We start from the raw sequence: 18,831 nt of genomic DNA, 5'->3' as shown, positions 1-18,831 counted from the left end.
AGTCTAGTTCATGAGCTGGTCTGCTCTAAGTGGCGGACATTACTTGCACAAGCAATTGAAATGCTTAGCCGAATAATAATGAAACAGTCACTAATTAGGTTAACTAATTACCTGATGGACCACGTTGGAATGTACAAATTGTAGCCGTGGAGTTTGCAAGGCGGATCCACTCGAAACGAATTCTCGGGATGACAACAGTTTCGAGATATTGATGTAGATAATAATGAAAGCAGCTCTCGCGTGCACCACGGTGCCCCGGCTCACCGATTCAAGGAAAACGTGAGAGCCGCTTTTGATATTACCACGGACAAGTTGCACGGAACGTCGCTTGCACGCGCCGCCCGGCTAATGTTGTTTAGGACTTTCTCAACACGGGCGCTCGCCGCTTTGTCAGCGCCATCTCTTAACTGTGCGCCCTGTTTGAACGGCTACTAGCGTTCTGGAAAGCGTCCGTCCGAATTGATACACCACTTTGGCCTCGGTAGCGCTGCGATTTATGCTTCAAATTTGCGTGAAACGCTGCTTGCGCGTCCCGCCCCTGCTGATGCGATTTCGGATTTTGTAGCTGCATGCGGGCTATAGCTATAAAATTTGGGCGAATGCACCTGCGCGAAGCAAGTGCCCCGCTTGGTCCTTTTGCGGCATTTAACGTGAGTGTAATTCTTTCAGTTAATATGCAATACGAAGCCTCGAGCCACTTGGTATTATTGGAGGGACAGTGAGACCAATTTTGTTTAGAAATTGTTTAGAAACGATGAGGACGTGCACCTTCCAGCCATCTGCCTTCCCCATCATAAAGCGTCCTTGCTGCGCGTAATTGGAACAAACGCTTTTTCGGGCGCCCTTCAATGCAAACACACCTGTTTCTTTGCGTAAAAAAAAAAAAACAGATAATACTGGGGTTTTGCGTGCCAAAACCGCGGTCTGATTATGAGGCACGCCGTAGTGGACAACTCCGAAATAAATTAGACTACCTGGGGTTCTTTAACGTGCTCCTAAACCTTAGTGCACGGTTTATTTTTTTTTCTGCCCCAACGAAAAGCGGCTGCCGTGGCTGGGATTCGATCCCATGACCTCGCGCTCAGTAGCCAAACGCTATACCCACTGAGCAAACACGGCTGGTTTGTTTCTTTGTGTACTTGCTTTTGTTAGCTGTCTTTTTTTTTCAGTTTAGTTGTAACTGCTTTGCTGTTTATTCACTGTCATATACAAGGTTTAATAAAGCAAGCCACTTTTTGTTTCTTCTTTTTTTTTGTATTTCTTGCCAAGAGGTTCGAGCTGTTTTTATTCCCCGGCCGCCACTGTCATCATGAAATCGAGTGTTACCTTGCGCCGTCTAGGTTTTTTACGCAATGGCGACGGACTTCGCGCTTGCTATTTCCGTAGATAGGTGGCGGTAACGTGTTTTCGCATCCATATCAACAGTCACTGGCCACCGCTGGTATTATTTAAACAAGTGTTCCAGCTTTCTTACGCTATGACGCACTTCGGCGTTCTTATTTCCGTACATCCATGACGTGATTTTGACTCTTTCAGTGTGGGCGCTCCTGTGTGTGTGTGCGCGCGCGCGTGCGTGCTTGCGTACGTGCGTGCGTGTATATACGTACATACATACATTTATACAGGATTTTTATGTGACTAGAACCGATGATTTTATTGACAGCGGGCAGCCACAACTCAATGAAACCAATGACATATGTTTTGCTGTCATGTGACGCTCCTTATGTTAAGTTTTATGTTGCGCCTAATTAGTTAATCAATAAGGATTATTGCGGAAAATGTTTATTATTCACTTTAGGGCCAATTACGTTTCATTTCGTTCTTGAGGGCATTTTAAAACGACCCATCTATTTTTTTTTTTTTTTGCAGCAACACACATCCAGTGTGGTGAATTATTCCGGCGTTTATTGAAAGCCCGCGAAATGTGAAATAACCCCACGTGACTGAGCTTATGTGCTACTCTATTGCGTGCACACACACACAGTCACTCACACACGCATATATATATATATATATATATATATATATATATATACGGGGGCTTCAGCGAACACTTTCAAAAACTCTTCAATAGTGCCTGTGGCAGAATGCCCAAGTCTAGTTCATGAGCTGGTCTGCTCTAAGTGGCGGACATTACTTGCACAAGCAATTGAAATGCTTAGCCGAATAATAATGAAACAGTCACTAATTAGGTTAACTAATTACCTGATGGACCACGTTGGAATGTACAAATTGTAGCCGTGGAGTTTGCAAGGCGGATCCACTCGAAACGAATTCTCGGGATGACAACAGTTTCGAGATATTGATGTAGATAATAATGAAAGCAGCTCTCGCGTGCACCACGGTGCCCCGGCTCACCGATTCAAGGAAAACGTGAGAGCCGCTTTTGATATTACCACGGACAAGTTGCACGGAACGTCGCTTGCACGCGCCGCCCGGCTAATGTTGTTTAGGACTTTCTCAACACGGGCGCTCGCCGCTTTGTCAGCGCCATCTCTTAACTGTGCGCCCTGTTTGAACGGCTACTAGCGTTCTGGAAAGCGTCCGTCCGAATTGATACACCACTTTGGCCTCGGTAGCGCTGCGATTTATGCTTCAAATTTGCGTGAAACGCTGCTTGCGCGTCCCGCCCCTGCTGATGCGATTTCGGATTTTGTAGCTGCATGCGGGCTATAGCTATAAAATTTGGGCGAATGCACCTGCGCGAAGCAAGTGCCCCGCTTGGTCCTTTTGCGGCATTTAACGTGAGTGTAATTCTTTCAGTTAATATGCAATACGAAGCCTCGAGCCACTTGGTATTATTGGAGGGACAGTGAGACCAATTTTGTTTAGAAATTGTTTAGAAACGATGAGGACGTGCACCTTCCAGCCATCTGCCTTCCCCATCATAAAGCGTCCTTGCTGCGCGTAATTGGAACAAACGCTTTTTCGGGCGCCCTTCAATGCAAACACACCTGTTTCTTTGCGTAAAAAAAAAAACAGATAATACTGGGGTTTTGCGTGCCAAAACCGCGGTCTGATTATGAGGCACGCCGTAGTGGACAACTCCGAAATAAATTAGACTACCTGGGGTTCTTTAACGTGCTCCTAAACCTTAGTGCACGGTTTATTTTTTTTTCTGCCCCAACGAAAAGCGGCTGCCGTGGCTGGGATTCGATCCCATGACCTCGCGCTCAGTAGCCAAACGCTATACCCACTGAGCAAACACGGCTGGTTTGTTTCTTTGTGTACTTGCTTTTGTTAGCTGTCTTTTTTTTTCAGTTTAGTTGTAACTGCTTTGCTGTTTATTCACTGTCATATACAAGGTTTAATAAAGCAAGCCACTTTTTGTTTCTTCTTTTTTTTTGTATTTCTTGCCAAGAGGTTCGAGCTGTTTTTATTCCCCGGCCGCCACTGTCATCATGAAATCGAGTGTTACCTTGCGCCGTCTAGGTTTTTTACGCAATGGCGACGGACTTCGCGCTTGCTATTTCCGTAGATAGGTGGCGGTAACGTGTTTTCGCATCCATATCAACAGTCACTGGCCACCGCTGGTATTATTTAAACAAGTGTTCCAGCTTTCTTACGCTATGACGCACTTCGGCGTTCTTATTTCCGTACATCCATGACGTGATTTTGACTCTTTCAGTGTGGGCGCTCCTGTGTGTGTGTGCGCGCGCGCGTGCGTGCTTGCGTACGTGCGTGCGTGTATATACGTACATACATACATTTATACAGGATTTTTATGTGACTAGAACCGATGATTTTATTGACAGCGGGCAGCCACAACTCAATGAAACCAATGACATATGTTTTGCTGTCATGTGACGCTCCTTATGTTAAGTTTTATGTTGCGCCTAATTAGTTAATCAATAAGGATTATTGCGGAAAATGTTTATTATTCACTTTAGGGCCAATTACGTTTCATTTCGTTCTTGAGGGCATTTTAAAACGACCCATCTATTTTTTTTTTTTTTGCAGCAACACACATCCAGTGTGGTGAATTATTCCGGCGTTTATTGAAAGCCCGCGAAATGTGAAATAACCCCACGTGACTGAGCTTATGTGCTACTCTATTGCGTGCACACACACACAGTCACTCACACACGCATATATATATATATATATATATATATATATATATATATACGGGGGCTTCAGCGAACACTTTCAAAAACTCCTTCAATAGGTGCCTGTGGCAGAATGCCCAAGTCTAGTTCATGAGCTGGTCTGCTCTAAGTGGCGGACATTACTTGCACAAGCAATTGAAATGCTTAGCCGAATAATAATGAAACAGTCACTAATTAGGTTAACTAATTACCTGATGGACCACGTTGGAATGTACAAATTGTAGCCGTGGAGTTTGCAAGGCGGATCCACTCGAAACGAATTCTCGGGATGACAACAGTTTCGAGATATTGATGTAGATAATAATGAAAGCAGCTCTCGCGTGCACCACGGTGCCCCGGCTCACCGATTCAAGGAAAACGTGAGAGCCGCTTTTGATATTACCACGGACAAGTTGCACGGAACGTCGCTTGCACGCGCCGCCCGGCTAATGTTGTTTAGGACTTTCTCAACACGGGCGCTCGCCGCTTTGTCAGCGCCATCTCTTAACTGTGCGCCCTGTTTGAACGGCTACTAGCGTTCTGGAAAGCGTCCGTCCGAATTGATACACCACTTTGGCCTCGGTAGCGCTGCGATTTATGCTTCAAATTTGCGTGAAACGCTGCTTGCGCGTCCCGCCCCTGCTGATGCGATTTCGGATTTTGTAGCTGCATGCGGGCTATAGCTATAAAATTTGGGCGAATGCACCTGCGCGAAGCAAGTGCCCCGCTTGGTCCTTTTGCGGCATTTAACGTGAGTGTAATTCTTTCAGTTAATATGCAATACGAAGCCTCGAGCCACTTGGTATTATTGGAGGGACAGTGAGACCAATTTTGTTTAGAAATTGTTTAGAAACGATGAGGACGTGCACCTTCCAGCCATCTGCCTTCCCCATCATAAAGCGTCCTTGCTGCGCGTAATTGGAACAAACGCTTTTTCGGGCGCCCTTCAATGCAAACACACCTGTTTCTTTGCGTAAAAAAAAAAACAGATAATACTGGGGTTTTGCGTGCCAAAACCGCGGTCTGATTATGAGGCACGCCGTAGTGGACAACTCCGAAATAAATTAGACTACCTGGGGTTCTTTAACGTGCTCCTAAACCTTAGTGCACGGTTTATTTTTTTTTCTGCCCCAACGAAAAGCGGCTGCCGTGGCTGGGATTCGATCCCATGACCTCGCGCTCAGTAGCCAAACGCTATACCCACTGAGCAAACACGGCTGGTTTGTTTCTTTGTGTACTTGCTTTTGTTAGCTGTCTTTTTTTTCAGTTTAGTTGTAACTGCTTTGCTGTTTATTCACTGTCATATACAAGGTTTAATAAAGCAAGCCACTTTTTGTTTCTTCTTTTTTTTTGTATTTCTTGCCAAGAGGTTCGAGCTGTTTTTATTCCCCGGCCGCCACTGTCATCATGAAATCGAGTGTTACCTTGCGCCGTCTAGGTTTTTTACGCAATGGCGACGGACTTCGCGCTTGCTATTTCCGTAGATAGGTGGCGGTAACGTGTTTTCGCATCCATATCAACAGTCACTGGCCACCGCTGGTATTATTTAAACAAGTGTTCCAGCTTTCTTACGCTATGACGCACTTCGGCGTTCTTATTTCCGTACATCCATGACGTGATTTTGACTCTTTCAGTGTGGGCGCTCCTGTGTGTGTGTGCGCGCGCGCGTGCGTGCTTGCGTACGTGCGTGCGTGTATATACGTACATACATACATTTATACAGGATTTTTATGTGACTAGAACCGATGATTTTATTGACAGCGGGCAGCCACAACTCAATGAAACCAATGACATATGTTTTGCTGTCATGTGACGCTCCTTATGTTAAGTTTTATGTTGCGCCTAATTAGTTAATCAATAAGGATTATTTGCGGAAAATGTTTATTATTCACTTTAGGGCCAATTACGTTTCATTTCGTTCTTGAGGGCATTTTAAAACGACCCATCTATTTTTTTTTTTTTTTGCAGCAACACACATCCAGTGTGGTGAATTATTCCGGCGTTTATTGAAAGCCCGCGAAATGTGAAATAACCCCACGTGACTGAGCTTATGTGCTACTCTATTGCGTGCACACACACACAGTCACTCACACACGCATATATATATATATATATATATATATATATATATATACGGGGGGCTTCAGCGAACACTTTCAAAAACTCTTCAATAGTGCCTGTGGCAGAATGCCCAAGTCTAGTTCATGAGCTGGTCTGCTCTAAGTGGCGGACATTACTTGCACAAGCAATTGAAATGCTTAGCCGAATAATAATGAAACAGTCACTAATTAGGTTAACTAATTACCTGATGGACCACGTTGGAATGTACAAATTGTAGCCGTGGAGTTTGCAAGGCGGATCCACTCGAAACGAATTCTCGGGATGACAACAGTTTCGAGATATTGATGTAGATAATAATGAAAGCAGCTCTCGCGTGCACCACGGTGCCCCGGCTCACCGATTCAAGGAAAACGTGAGAGCCGCTTTTGATATTACCACGGACAAGTTGCACGGAACGTCGCTTGCACGCGCCGCCCGGCTAATGTTGTTTAGGACTTTCTCAACACGGGCGCTCGCCGCTTTGTCAGCGCCATCTCTTAACTGTGCGCCCTGTTTGAACGGCTACTAGCGTTCTGGAAAGCGTCCGTCCGAATTGATACACCACTTTGGCCTCGGTAGCGCTGCGATTTATGCTTCAAATTTGCGTGAAACGCTGCTTGCGCGTCCCGCCCCTGCTGATGCGATTTCGGATTTTGTAGCTGCATGCGGGCTATAGCTATAAAATTTGGGCGAATGCACCTGCGCGAAGCAAGTGCCCCGCTTGGTCCTTTTGCGGCATTTAACGTGAGTGTAATTCTTTCAGTTAATATGCAATACGAAGCCTCGAGCCACTTGGTATTATTGGAGGGACAGTGAGACCAATTTTGTTTAGAAATTGTTTAGAAACGATGAGGACGTGCACCTTCCAGCCATCTGCCTTCCCCATCATAAAGCGTCCTTGCTGCGCGTAATTGGAACAAACGCTTTTTCGGGCGCCCTTCAATGCAAACACACCTGTTTCTTTGCGTAAAAAAAAAACAGATAATACTGGGGTTTTGCGTGCCAAAACCGCGGTCTGATTATGAGGCACGCCGTAGTGGACAACTCCGAAATAAATTAGACTACCTGGGGTTCTTTAACGTGCTCCTAAACCTTAGTGCACGGTTTATTTTTTTTTCTGCCCCAACGAAAAGCGGCTGCCGTGGCTGGGATTCGATCCCATGACCTCGCGCTCAGTAGCCAAACGCTATACCCACTGAGCAAACACGGCTGGTTTGTTTCTTTGTGTACTTGCTTTTGTTAGCTGTCTTTTTTTTCAGTTTAGTTGTAACTGCTTTGCTGTTTATTCACTGTCATATACAAGGTTTAATAAAGCAAGCCACTTTTTGTTTCTTCTTTTTTTTTTGTATTTCTTGCCAAGAGGTTCGAGCTGTTTTTATTCCCCGGCCGCCACTGTCATCATGAAATCGAGTGTTACCTTGCGCCGTCTAGGTTTTTTACGCAATGGCGACGGACTTCGCGCTTGCTATTTCCGTAGATAGGTGGCGGTAACGTGTTTTCGCATCCATATCAACAGTCACTGGCCACCGCTGGTATTATTTAAACAAGTGTTCCAGCTTTCTTACGCTATGACGCACTTCGGCGTTCTTATTTCCGTACATCCATGACGTGATTTTGACTCTTTCAGTGTGGGCGCTCCTGTGTGTGTGTGCGCGCGCGCGTGCGTGCTTGCGTACGTGCGTGCGTGTATATACGTACATACATACATTTATACAGGATTTTTATGTGACTAGAACCGATGATTTTATTGACAGCGGGCAGCCACAACTCAATGAAACCAATAACATATGTTTTGCTGTCATGTGACGCTCCTTATGTTAAGTTTTATGTTGCGCCTAATTAGTTAATCAATAAGGATTATTTGCGGAAAATGTTTATTATTCACTTTAGGGCCACTTACGTTTCATTTCGTTCTTGAGGGCATTTTAAAACGACCCATCTATTTTTTTTTTTTTTTGCAGCAACACACATCCAGTGTGGTGAATTATTCCGGCGTTTATTGAAAGCCCGCGAAATGTGAAATAACCCCACGTGACTGAGCTTATGTGCTACTCTATTGCGTGCACACACACACAGTCACTCACACACGCATATATATATATATATATATATATATATATATATATATACGGGGGCTTCAGCGAACACTTTCAAAAACTCTTCAATAGTGCCTGTGGCAGAATGCCCAAGTCTAGTTCATGAGCTGGTCTGCTCTAAGTGGCGGACATTACTTGCACAAGCAATTGAAATGCTTAGCCGAATAATAATGAAACAGTCACTAATTAGGTTAACTAATTACCTGATGGACCACGTTGGAATGTACAAATTGTAGCCGTGGAGTTTGCAAGGCGGATCCACTCGAAACGAATTCTCGGGATGACAACAGTTTCGAGATATTGATGTAGATAATAATGAAAGCAGCTCTCGCGTGCACCACGGTGCCCCGGCTCACCGATTCAAGGAAAACGTGAGAGCCGCTTTTGATATTACCACGGACAAGTTGCACGGAACGTCGCTTGCACGCGCCGCCCGGCTAATGTTGTTTAGGACTTTCTCAACACGGGCGCTCGCCGCTTTGTCAGCGCCATCTCTTAACTGTGCGCCCTGTTTGAACGGCTACTAGCGTTCTGGAAAGCGTCCGTCCGAATTGATACACCACTTTGGCCTCGGTAGCGCTGCGATTTATGCTTCAAATTTGCGTGAAACGCTGCTTGCGCGTCCCGCCCCTGCTGATGCGATTTCGGATTTTGTAGCTGCATGCGGGCTATAGCTATAAAATTTGGGCGAATGCACCTGCGCGAAGCAAGTGCCCCGCTTGGTCCTTTTGCGGCATTTAACGTGAGTGTAATTCTTTCAGTTAATATGCAATACGAAGCCTCGAGCCACTTGGTATTATTGGAGGGACAGTGAGACCAATTTTGTTTAGAAATTGTTTAGAAACGATGAGGACGTGCACCTTCCAGCCATCTGCCTTCCCCATCATAAAGCGTCCTTGCTGCGCGTAATTGGAACAAACGCTTTTTCGGGCGCCCTTCAATGCAAACACACCTGTTTCTTTGCGTAAAAAAAAAAACAGATAATACTGGGGTTTTGCGTGCCAAAACCGCGGTCTGATTATGAGGCACGCCGTAGTGGACAACTCCGAAATAAATTAGACTACCTGGGGTTCTTTAACGTGCTCCTAAACCTTAGTGCACGGTTTATTTTTTTTTCTGCCCCAACGAAAAGCGGCTGCCGTGGCTGGGATTCGATCCCATGACCTCGCGCTCAGTAGCCAAACGCTATACCCACTGAGCAAACACGGCTGGTTTGTTTCTTTGTGTACTTGCTTTTGTTAGCTGTCTTTTTTTTTCAGTTTAGTTGTAACTGCTTTGCTGTTTATTCACTGTCATATACAAGGTTTAATAAAGCAAGCCACTTTTTGTTTCTTCTTTTTTTTTGTATTTCTTGCCAAGAGGTTCGAGCTGTTTTTATTCCCCGGCCGCCACTGTCATCATGAAATCGAGTGTTACCTTGCGCCGTCTAGGTTTTTTACGCAATGGCGACGGACTTCGCGCTTGCTATTTCCGTAGATAGGTGGCGGTAACGTGTTTTCGCATCCATATCAACAGTCACTGGCCACCGCTGGTATTATTTAAACAAGTGTTCCAGCTTTCTTACGCTATGACGCACTTCGGCGTTCTTATTTCCGTACATCCATGACGTGATTTTGACTCTTTCAGTGTGGGCGCTCCTGTGTGTGTGTGCGCGCGCGCGTGCGTGCTTGCGTACGTGCGTGCGTGTATATACGTACATACATACATTTATACAGGATTTTTATGTGACTAGAACCGATGATTTTATTGACAGCGGGCAGCCACAACTCAATGAAACCAATGACATATGTTTTGCTGTCATGTGACGCTCCTTATGTTAAGTTTTATGTTGCGCCTAATTAGTTAATCAATAAGGATTATTTGCGGAAAATGTTTATTATTCACTTTAGGGCCACTTACGTTTCATTTCGTTCTTGAGGGCATTTTAAAACGACCCATCTATTTTTTTTTTTTTTTTGCAGCAACACACATCCAGTGTGGTGAATTATTCCGGCGTTTATTGAAAGCCCGCGAAATGTGAAATAACCCCACGTGACTGAGCTTATGTGCTACTCTATTGCGTGCACACACACACAGTCACTCACACACGCATATATATATATATATATATATATATATATATATACGGGGGCTTCAGCGAACACTTTCAAAAACTCTTCAATAGTGCCTGTGGCAGAATGCCCAAGTCTAGTTCATGAGCTGGTCTGCTCTAAGTGGCGGACATTACTTGCACAAGCAATTGAAATGCTTAGCCGAATAATAATGAAACAGTCACTAATTAGGTTAACTAATTACCTGATGGACCACGTTGGAATGTACAAATTGTAGCCGTGGAGTTTGCAAGGCGGATCCACTCGAAACGAATTCTCGGGATGACAACAGTTTCGAGATATTGATGTAGATAATAATGAAAGCAGCTCTCGCGTGCACCACGGTGCCCCGGCTCACCGATTCAAGGAAAACGTGAGAGCCGCTTTTGATATTACCACGGACAAGTTGCACGGAACGTCGCTTGCACGCGCCGCCCGGCTAATGTTGTTTAGGACTTTCTCAACACGGGCGCTCGCCGCTTTGTCAGCGCCATCTCTTAACTGTGCGCCCTGTTTGAACGGCTACTAGCGTTCTGGAAAGCGTCCGTCCGAATTGATACACCACTTTGGCCTCGGTAGCGCTGCGATTTATGCTTCAAATTTGCGTGAAACGCTGCTTGCGCGTCCCGCCCCTGCTGATGCGATTTCGGATTTTGTAGCTGCATGCGGGCTATAGCTATAAAATTTGGGCGAATGCACCTGCGCGAAGCAAGTGCCCCGCTTGGTCCTTTTGCGGCATTTAACGTGAGTGTAATTCTTTCAGTTAATATGCAATACGAAGCCTCGAGCCACTTGGTATTATTGGAGGGACAGTGAGACCAATTTTGTTTAGAAATTGTTTAGAAACGATGAGGACGTGCACCTTCCAGCCATCTGCCTTCCCCATCATAAAGCGTCCTTGCTGCGCGTAATTGGAACAAACGCTTTTTCGGGCGCCCTTCAATGCAAACACACCTGTTTCTTTGCGTAAAAAAAAAAACAGATAATACTGGGGTTTTGCGTGCCAAAACCGCGGTCTGATTATGAGGCACGCCGTAGTGGACAACTCCGAAATAAATTAGACTACCTGGGGTTCTTTAACGTGCTCCTAAACCTTAGTGCACGGTTTATTTTTTTTTCTGCCCCAACGAAAAGCGGCTGCCGTGGCTGGGATTCGATCCCATGACCTCGCGCTCAGTAGCCAAACGCTATACCCACTGAGCAAACACGGCTGGTTTGTTTCTTTGTGTACTTGCTTTTGTTAGCTGTCTTTTTTTTTCAGTTTAGTTGTAACTGCTTTGCTGTTTATTCACTGTCATATACAAGGTTTAATAAAGCAAGCCACTTTTTGTTTCTTCTTTTTTTTTGTATTTCTTGCCAAGAGGTTCGAGCTGTTTTTATTCCCCGGCCGCCACTGTCATCATGAAATCGAGTGTTACCTTGCGCCGTCTAGGTTTTTTACGCAATGGCGACGGACTTCGCGCTTGCTATTTCCGTAGATAGGTGGCGGTAACGTGTTTTCGCATCCATATCAACAGTCACTGGCCACCGCTGGTATTATTTAAACAAGTGTTCCAGCTTTCTTACGCTATGACGCACTTCGGCGTTCTTATTTCCGTACATCCATGACGTGATTTTGACTCTTTCAGTGTGGGCGCTCCTGTGTGTGTGTGCGCGCGCGCGTGCGTGCTTGCGTACGTGCGTGCGTGTATATACGTACATACATACATTTATACAGGATTTTTATGTGACTAGAACCGATGATTTTATTGACAGCGGGCAGCCACAACTCAATGAAACCAATAACATATGTTTTGCTGTCATGTGACGCTCCTTATGTTAAGTTTTATGTTGCGCCTAATTAGTTAATCAATAAGGATTAAATTGCGGAAAATGTTTATTATTCACTTTAGGGCCACTTACGTTTCATTTCGTTCTTGAGGGCATTTTAAAACGACCCATCTATTTTTTTTTTTTTTTTTGCAGCAACACACATCCAGTGTGGTGAATTATTCCGGCGTTTATTGAAAGCCCGCGAAATGTGAAATAACCCCACGTGACTGAGCTTATGTGCTACTCTATTGCGTGCACACACACACAGTCACTCACACACGCATATATATATATATATATATATATATATATATACAGGGGGCTTCAGCGAACACTTTCAAAAACTCCTCAATAGGTGCCTGTGGCAGAATGCCCAAGTCTAGTTCATGAGCTGGTCTGCTCTAAGTGGCGGACATTACTTGCACAAGCAATTGAAATGCTTAGCCGAATAATAATGAAACAGTCACTAATTAGGTTAACTAATTACCTGATGGACCACGTTGGAATGTACAAATTGTAGCCGTGGAGTTTGCAAGGCGGATCCACTCGAAACGAATTCTCGGGATGACAACAGTTTCGAGATATTGATGTAGATAATAATGAAAGCAGCTCTCGCGTGCACCACGGTGCCCCGGCTCACCGATTCAAGGAAAACGTGAGAGCCGCTTTTGATATTACCACGGACAAGTTGCACGGAACGTCGCTTGCACGCGCCGCCCGGCTAATGTTGTTTAGGACTTTCTCAACACGGGCGCTCGCCGCTTTGTCAGCGCCATCTCTTAACTGTGCGCCCTGTTTGAACGGCTACTAGCGTTCTGGAAAGCGTCCGTCCGAATTGATACACCACTTTGGCCTCGGTAGCGCTGCGATTTATGCTTCAAATTTGCGTGAAACGCTGCTTGCGCGTCCCGCCCCTGCTGATGCGATTTCGGATTTTGTAGCTGCATGCGGGCTATAGCTATAAAATTTGGGCGAATGCACCTGCGCGAAGCAAGTGCCCCGCTTGGTCCTTTTGCGGCATTTAACGTGAGTGTAATTCTTTCAGTTAATATGCAATACGAAGCCTCGAGCCACTTGGTATTATTGGAGGGACAGTGAGACCAATTTTGTTTAGAAATTGTTTAGAAACGATGAGGACGTGCACCTTCCAGCCATCTGCCTTCCCCATCATAAAGCGTCCTTGCTGCGCGTAATTGGAACAAACGCTTTTTCGGGCGCCCTTCAATGCAAACACACCTGTTTCTTTGCGTAAAAAAAAAAAAAAAACAGATAATACTGGGGTTTTGCGTGCCAAAACCGCGGTCTGATTATGAGGCACGCCGTAGTGGACAACTCCGAAATAAATTAGACTACCTGGGGTTCTTTAACGTGCTCCTAAACCTTAGTGCACGGTTTATTTTTTTTTTCTGCCCCAACGAAAAGCGGCTGCCGTGGCTGGGATTCGATCCCATGACCTCGCGCTCAGTAGCCAAACGCTATACCCACTGAGCAAACACGGCTTTTTTTTTTTTTTTTTTTTTTTTTTTTTTCTTTATTGCCGGTTTGTCACAGATACAAAGCATTCACCTTACTTTGGAGAGAAAAAACAGTGTTATAATGAGCATTACGTGTCCTTTGTGTTAGTGCATGTATTAAAAACGCTTTAAGGTTACCAGTGCATCTAACACAGGTAACCAGTCTGGTGGCTCAACCTGCAATTTATACACATCTCTTATTTGAGAGACACTTTCAATAAAATACTGTCTGGCTGGTTTGGCGTCCACATCAGCATTTCGTATGGCCATTCGTGTTTTCCAAATGCTGTGTAGGCTCAGAGTCATGATCATGTCATAGGGCACGCCATTTTCATTTTCAACCGGGAGAAAGCGGATACCGTAGGGTGATATAGGGAGTTCTTTTTTCAGTGTCCTCTGCAAGACATCCCAGTGGAATATTGCATCCCAGCAATCTAAGAAAATGTGTTCGATTGTCTCAGGCTTTGAGCAGATGAGACAGTTAACTGACCATGGTACAAACAGTCCTTTCTCTTTCAACCATGGTTTTACTGGAAGAGTGTTGGTGTGAAGTTGAAAGAAAAACGTTTTAACTGAGGATCGGACTGTCATTCTTTTAACACGTTTCAACACGTCACGTTCGGAGCCCACACAGTACATGGCACGATAAAGAGGCACTGGTAACATAATGTCAATAACATCTTTGTATAAACGCTTTTTTGACACATTACTTAGATACGCCATTGAAAATCTAACTTTTAGCATTCTAAATGACATAACAACCTCACGAAGAAAGCCGCGAACACATCTTTCTTTTCTGGTACTCGATACAATAAATTCAGGAATTACGTCACTCAATCGTAATTGCAAAATTGTTCGCAGAAATCCGTTCTTTTGGTCGCGCAAAAAAATAAACCTTGATACAACTTGCTTGAGAAATAAATGCACTAAACTTAGTCCTCCGCTACGGACTGATCGAAATAAATTTGTTCTACTTGTTCTTTCCCATGTTGAACGCCACACGAACACTGCGAAGACTCTGTGTAACTTTTGCACGTTGGCACGAGACATACATAGCACTTGAAGAACATACCACACTTTTGCGACTAAAAACACGTTGCAAACTGTAGCGCGCGCGAAAACGGAGAAATCGCGCCCACCCCATTTATCAGTTTGTTCTTTAACACGTTTGGTTTCTTCGTTCCAGTATTGGGTGGTATCGCGGTAGTGTTCTAAGGGCACTCCGAGATATTTGACTGGTGTCACAGTCCATTTCATGTTAGCGAAGTAATCTGGAGTGTTGTCCCACGGTCCGTGCCAGAAGCCCAAACATTTTTCCCAATTGATTACGCTGCCCGTGAGCGAGCAAAATAACTCTGCTTCTTTAACGCTTTCCTTAACGCTTTCCTTGTCGTCACAGAAGACTGCTATGTCGTCAGCATAACACAGTACTTTCACTTCGCTTGTGAGCAATCTGAAGCCGTATATTTTATCATTGTTGAGAATCTTTAAGCAGAAAGGTTCGAGAAAAATTGCGAACAATAATGATGATAATGGGCACCCTTGCCTGATACTACACTGAACGCTGAAGCTTTCGCTAACAGTTTTGTTCACAATTATGCTAGCTGAACTGTGAGTGTAACACATTTGCACACCAGTAGTAATCACAGACCCAACATTAATATACTCCAAAAGACTAAATAGAATTTCATGGGATACGCGATCGAAAGCTTTTTCTAGGTCAAGTTGTAACATAGCCACCCGTTCTGAAAAATCGTCGCAGTATTCAAGTATACTTCTGGTAACATGAATGTTGGTAAATATCGAGCGTCCTCTGATTCCACAAGTTTGGTGAGGTCCTACCAAAACTGTGATCACGGTTTGTAATCTTTTTGCTAGTACTTTCATATATATTTTGTAATCAACGTTGCTTAAACTTATAGGTCGATAGGACGAGACCGATAAGAGCTTGACCGGGTCATCTGTTTTTGGGATTAATACAATGTGAGAGCACTTGAAAGATGGGGGCACTACATTTTCTTTATATGCTTCGGTTATTACACAATGCAGGGCTTTTGCCAGATCTTCTTTAAAAGCTTTGTAAAAAGAACTGCTTAAACCATCCGGGCCTGGAGATTTCCCTACAGTTAATTCATCAATTGCTTCTTCAATTTCACGCGCGGTAATATCTGCTTCAAGACGCGTCTTCACATCATCGTCTAATCTTGGCATTAAGTGAAGGTACTCATTTTCAAAGCCGGTTGCAATTTTCATTTTATGACCTAACAGATTTCTAAAGTACTCTACAAAAGCAAGTTCAATTATCCGTTTGTCATTTGTTATGGCACCCTCATACTGTATTTCTTTTATTTCATTTTTAACGGCATAACTTTTTTCGTCCGTTAACGAGCGTTTGGTCGGCCTTTCTCCCAACCACAATTTTTCGCTACGAGCGCGAACAATGGCCCCTTTATACCTCTCGACATCTATAGCCTCCAGTTTGTCTTTTATTCCTTTAATTTCATTATTCAATGCCCCTGATTGTAGGCTTTCTGCGTTCAGCAAGTAGTCCAATTGACTACGGAGTACATTTTCCTTGTTTCTTTCACTGCGTCGCATTGCGCATGCTCCCTCGATTGCATTGATCTTTACTTCTTGTTTGAACAGCTCCCACTCAGCGATAAAGCTGTCCGTTTTAGACAGAAGTCTTTCTATACTTTCTTTTGCTTTGTTCATAAAGTTATCATTGTCCAGAAGCTTGTCATTAAACTTCCAAAGTGCCCAACTGAACGACGGCCCTTTGCGCTTGGCTCCTAAGGAAAACATAACCAAGCTGTGATCACTGAACGAAACATGTTTGACGTTGTAATCTTGGCATAACGGCACTATATTTGCAGATATGTATACTCTATCCAAGCGTGCATGGCTTGCACGTTGGAAATGAGTGAACTGTGGCCGTCTACCGCCAGCTAGAATATGACCGATATCTTCGAGAGATGGTCCTGAACTATCGTGCTTAATTTCATGGCACTGTTGTCGCGTACTGGTTCGTTCCGTGCTCTATCGGCAGCAGAACACACACAGTTAAAATCACCCAGGAATAGAATTATCCTTTCGCTATTTAAAAAGGATGCAACGCTTTCAAAAAATCGTAGCGCTCGGTTTCTCTGTTGGGCGCGTACAAACAAATGGCCCGCCACTTCAAAGCAGAGAACAAGAAATCACACACAACTAACCGTCCAGTTTTACACACAGTCACAGTCTCTACTACGATTCCAAGGGAGTTACGTAATAACAAGGCACATCCGCCGGACGACCCCACTGCATGACTAACACATACATAATAGCGTCGAGTAAATGGTTCTACCATGCGGTCTGTCTGAGCCTGGCTTTCGACTTTGGTTTCTTGAATCGCTACGATGTCGAGGTCATTCTCCAGTAAAAGACGGCTCACTTGATACTGTCGACGCCTTGAAGAAAGGCCTCGCACGTTTAGCGTGCCTATGCTAAGGGGCTCGTCAAGTCTTACTGCCATTTATAAGAGTGATCAAACAGGTCGCATGGCGCTCACCTCGTTCTGTGGGACACTGAAAATTCACTCGTAGCTGGTGTTTCTGCGGTTGCCACGGGCGAACACACCATGAGTGCCTTAACAAGGCACTGGGGTTCAAGCCCCTCAGCTTGTCCTCCCTCACTTTTTGCATGCGTAGCGCCTGAACCAGGGGGTGAGACAGGCTTCTCTGAAACAGGGGGCTACGAGCCCCCTGGAATGTGACGGTCCGGCGGTACGTTGGGTTTCGGCTTGAAGCTCGGGCGGCGCCCTTGGGACGCTTTAGTGGGTGGCTCGCCGGCACTGGGCTCGTTTGAGGCTCCATTCCCTGCTGCTGTTTCCTCACGTGTTCTTTTCCCTGCGCCGATCTTCGAATCCGTCATATCAACGTCTTCGGACTTTTCCCAAACGGGTCGGCTGGCTCATATTTTTTTCCACTGAGCTGCTGGAAGCACTGGTTGTCGTCACAGGAGACGGTACAGGTTGTACAACCTGCTTGTCGTTATCCTGTTTCTCGTCTGCATTGGGCGACTGCAGCGAAGGGGCGTTTCCTCCGACTCGGGTTCTCCGGTCTTGCTGGTGGCAACTTCCTCAGCTTCCAATTCATCCATTTGTAGCTCCGCATTTTCGTCCCACGCAGAGCGCCCTGTGACCTTCGCGTAAGTCCTACGCAGTCTTCCTCAGCGTGGCCAAAGCGTTTGCACAGTGCGCACCGAGGGACACGACATTCGCGTCGTATGTGACCGGTTCCTTTACACCGTAGGCAGAGTGGAGCTCTTCCGGCCACTACTACCAACGTCAGGTCTCCTGCTACTCGTAGTTGATGTGGAATGTCTTCCTTGGTATACCCTGCCTTGAGTTGAAGGCTGATAATGCGCGTTGTAGAGCCTTTGTCTGATAAACCTTCCGTTCGCCATCGCTCTCTTGCCACTTCGGTGACCTTACCGTAGGGTGCAAGCGCAGTCCGTATGTCTTCGTCGTCTACGTAATGAAGCACCCAATGGAGCTTTAGTCGAACGTCCTGGTTGTTCGGGTCCACAACGACGCAACGGCGGTCCTTCACGGAAACGTCGGTTGCAGAAAGCAGTCTCTTCTTTGCCTCCGTATTCTTGAGCGTGACCGCCCACACGTGGTTCATTTGGTATGCCCCCTAACGCTTCAACGTCAGGAGCATTGCCAAACGCCCAAGAGCATCTCGGATGTCTTCTACTCGGTAGGGTCTTCCTCGAACATCCGCATGAAAAAATACAGTGTTTAAACATACGACCAGTTGGAAGAGGAGGCAAAATGATTTCGTAATCCTGGTTGGCACTGGCAGCAGTCCCTGTTACCGCGGCTAAACATGGCCGCTGACACCGCCCCAGAGGAGCGAAACATTCCTCGACCGTTCACGGCGGTGGCCGGAAGTGGAATCTGCGCAACCACGGCTGGTTTGTTTCTTTGTGTACTTGCTTTTGTTGAGCTGTCTTTTTTTTCAGTTAAGTTGTAACTGCTTTGCTTTATTCCCTGTCATATACAAGGTGTATAAGCACGCCCACTTTTGGTTCTTCGTTTTTTTTGTATTTCTTGCCAAGAGGTTCGAGGCTGTTTTTATTCCCCGGC

This window comes from Dermacentor silvarum, chromosome 4, assembly GCF_013339745.2.
Source record: "Dermacentor silvarum isolate Dsil-2018 chromosome 4, BIME_Dsil_1.4, whole genome shotgun sequence".
NCBI classification, from domain to species: Eukaryota; Metazoa; Arthropoda; class Arachnida; order Ixodida; family Ixodidae; genus Dermacentor; species Dermacentor silvarum.
This window is presented reverse-complemented; position numbering follows the sequence as displayed.